Source organism: Triticum aestivum, chromosome 3B (genome assembly GCF_018294505.1).
Source record: "Triticum aestivum cultivar Chinese Spring chromosome 3B, IWGSC CS RefSeq v2.1, whole genome shotgun sequence".
NCBI lineage: Eukaryota > Viridiplantae > Streptophyta > Magnoliopsida > Poales > Poaceae > Triticum > Triticum aestivum.
Window position 1 is genome coordinate 783,076,609 of NC_057801.1, and position 4,093 is coordinate 783,080,701.

The 4,093-nt window shown below is 43.0% G+C and overlaps 1 pseudogene; it reads left to right on the forward strand.

The window, feature by feature from the left end:
- The first annotated feature begins 817 nt into the window (after nt 1–817).
- LOC123073081 (uncharacterized) lies at nt 818–893 on the forward strand (annotated as a pseudogene).
- The last annotated feature ends 3,200 nt before the right edge of the window (nt 894–4,093 follow it).

Consider the following 4,093-nt stretch of genomic DNA (forward strand, 5'->3'; position numbering starts at 1 on the left):
TTTTGCCGCATTTGATGGAATCTTTTGGGTCAAGTTCATCGCTGCCTTCCTTTTTTGTACTCGTAGCAACCACTCTTTGCTCACTGCGATTAGTATAACTGCAGAGGACGACACCGCCATCCCTAACAAGGTCAAGCTGCCCATCCTTCGGGACTTCTACCGCCACATCTACAACCTGGACTGGCTCTTTTCATGTAAGCATCCGATCTCTCTCTCTCTTTCTTTAAGAACAAGTTGTCCTTGTGCTCAACTCAATTGTGCTCTTCTAACCATGTATGTACTTTGTCCTTCAGGTGGAGAAAACTACTACAGAGTGCTCATGGATAATTTTAGGCAGGTCTCCATGGCTTTTTTGGAGCTAGGCGAAAGGTAATGATTCCTGTTCCTCAGCTTCCTAGTTCCCAGTGTGTAGTTGAAAACTTGTGCCTTTGTACGAATTGTTGTTTTGTCAGACCCCACATGTCAGTGACACAAAGGGGGGCTTATGATCAAAGGCACACGAACTGGGGGGGTTATCATCAATTATTCCTCTCCTGGGGGCATTTGATGATAACCCGATAACCCCCCAGTTCGTGTGCCTTTGATCATAAGCCCCCCTTTGTGTCACTGACATGTGGGACCGGCCCCACATGTCAGTGACACAAAGGGGGGCTTATGATCAAAGGCACACGAACTGGGGGGGGGGGGGTTATCATCAATTATTCCTCTCCTGAAGTACATTTGCACATTTTTACTGCTTTAGACTGACTATACATGCATTCCTTCATTGGTTATGAACCTTATTGCTCATTGTGTTCTATTGGGTTGAACTGCATGATTCTGGGTGATGAAGAAAATCGTTCGGATCCCCACTGATATTTCATGATTAGTGTAACCTGCTACTTCTGATGGATGGAACTACGCTCACACCATCAGGTTGATCTATTTCATTGTGTTGTTTCTTGCTGTTTCTTCAGTGCTCACTAGTTGCTAGTGTTAGACTCCTACCAGTGGGTTAAGATTAGTCTTCAGTGCTCACTAGTTGCTAGTGTAATCATTCTATGAAAGTTCAATCTGATTTGCTATGAATCAGTGTGTGTCGGCCGGCTACATGCAACGCTGTATGGTCTTCTGACCGCTAAGCTAGGACGTTGCAGAGGTGATCGGCAGTAGCTAATTACAAATAGTTGAAATCAGTATCCTATTTTAATTAGTGTGGTGCATGCCATTGAAAGGATCCTGACATGTGGTTAGTTATGCTTGTGAACCAAGCTGCACGTTATGTACTGCCATCATATAAATGCCTGCCATCTGATCTATGCCTCAATTCGTTTGGTCTGACACGTGTGTCATTTGATTTATGCCTCAATTCACATCGATTCCTTTGCTTTGACACATGTGTATGTCTGGCTAATTGAATTCATAGGCCAGAGGTCTCGTGAAGGAGCACAATGACTCCTTCAACTACTTCATCACTAAAGGAATGGAGAACATCGTCAAGGCAAGTGACCGACCCATCCATTTTTCTTGGGCATGAAGCTGTATTCCAGTTATATTATATATGTAGATACTACCTCCATTGCTTGTTTCCAGTGTTGCCTTACATGTGCTCTATTGTTCCCTTTGATGCATGTACACTAGAATACCTGTCGGCATGCCCTCGATATGTTCAGAGTTTAGCACTGAGACTCTGACACCGCAAGTTTGCCACTAACAGGGAAGTCGGTCAAAATAAATCCTCCGTGATGTTTTTCTTGCGCATGTGCCGGAGAGATAAAAAATGGCAATACCTAAGCTGTATGCATTGCTTGTGGAAGGCGGTATCTGGATGGTGAGACCACGTTTAAGCCAATGTATATGATACAGTTGCATTGCACCTGTCACTTCTAATCTGCCATTAATTCAAATATGCTTGCAAGGGGCTAGTCCTAGCTAATATTTCTCCGACTAGGCTAAGTCGACCAGGTTGGCATGCTCTTACTCTCTGCTAGCAACCTGTTCCATTTGAATCATTCTAATTACTACTACATATATGGCAATTCAGACCTGGCATAGGTTACACTTGACAAGAGTATCTTGCACAGTTTCTGTCTTCTGTGTTACTATTCATTTCTATATCTGGTCTCAGTCTCAAGCATGCTTTATAGTCTCATATATATTGTATTTATACATCTCTGTGGAGCTTAATTTGATCATAAATAAAAGATGCTTGGACATTGGTGGAACTTTATCTAATGCTCTTGTTCTCCTGTTTACCAGCTTCAACTAGTTAATTTGGTCTATTATTATCCCAGAAGCTGCAATGATGGAGATCACACGCTCCTTCGACCAGCCACGGCCAGCCTCCGTCTTCGGCCCCTTCAGCCTTGCCCCCGACCTTGCCCACTGCTCCTTCGACCACACGCTCCGCTGCGAGGTGAGCTCCCCCGTCCTCTCCGCTCGATCCGCGCCAGATCCTCAGTCTGGGTACATGTGCACTAGATAGGTTATTTCTGGGTACATGGTTGGAGAGTCTGACTTAGCTCTCTCATTCTCCATTAGTGAGCATGGTAATTGGGAAACACTATGTAATGATAAACTAGTGTTTGCTGCTTACAGCAAGCTATGTATTGTACATGTGTCCATTTTACCTCTGTAAATAGTTTGTTTCATACCTAGCAACTAATGAATTATTCGTGCCATGTGAATCATTGCTGCTATCCTGCTACCAGTGTTTCCTGTCAAGTAGTGTTTGCTTGGTGACAGGATGTTGTTTTTTCCTTCCAAGTATAATGCTCCTTTCATGTAGTGACGATACTACATCTATTTCATTTCATGTTTATGCCTCTTCCAGAAAATGTGCTGCACCTACAGTAATCAATCTAACTTATCCATTTTATTTTATAGGCCTTCGAGTACAAGAGGCTGTTGCTTGACTATAACAGCGAACACGACCAACAAGTTCCGCCAGCGCGAGGCAAGTGATCGAGGTGGCTGCTCCTGTGATCGAGGTGGCTGCTGCTAAATAATACTTTTAGTTGATGTTGCCACCATGTTTTGGTGCCTCTGTATTTGTTTCTGATTGTATGTACACTTGATGGATCGTGCAGATGTGATGTTGTGAGTTTCATAGAGTGATTTTTGGATTTGATCATTTAATTGTGAGAATTATTGATTGTTGCTGTTGAAATGTGTAAAATTGAAATCTGTGAATGAAAAAGGCTGAATTTTCGTTTATTGGATCGAATAATATTTGGGCTCTAAAAAGGCTATGGCCCAAACAATGGTAGACTGGAATATTGTGCATTTATGAAAAACAAAAACAAAAGGCTGAATGAAACAGAATGCGAAATGGACTAGGCCCAGGAAATAAAAAGGCCGAATGTAGGGCTTATCCCATGAACCTGACCAAAAATTGACAGAAAAAACACAAATAGGTTCAATTATTGGGCTTGGCCCATGTAAAACACCTAATTGGACCGGGCTGAATCTTGTCAGTGACCTTTTGAATTGGTTGCAATTTTCCACGTTAGCTTGCCACGTCGGATCCGACATGGCCTGGGCAGACAGCTAGTGACCAAAACAAAACAGCAGGCATATTTTGGTCGTAAATGTCTACGACCTTCTCACAAAGAAGGTCAAAAATGTCAGTTTAGGACGGTCAACTTTTGACCTTCTGGTTTTGGTCACAAAAAGGTCACAAATGGAAAACTATGACCATTCAGTGACCAATAGTGGTGGTCACAAGATGACATATTTCTTGTAGTGAACGCATTCCCCACCTCCACTTTCTTCCTGTTGCTCCGCTGGTGCGTTCCGCCGTCGATTTTGGTGCTCGTCCCATCCGAATCCATCGGGTTTTTTTTGTTTCCATTAGGTTAGTTTAGGTTGCCTTCTAGTTTCAATTGGAGATGGCTCAGATTTTTGGTTCAATCTGTGTGAAATTGGTCGGTTGTTGGGTGGTGGATAGGTTGCATGGCGGATCTCCGTTGGTCGGAAATATGACGGATTTTCCCACCATTTTTCCTTGTCAATGTTTGTGGATGTGGATTTTTAGGACATACAATAGTGCTAGTGGATTTTAGGTTGTGCATTAGTGGCTGTGAATTTAAACAGTAACCCTCAAAATGTTGCT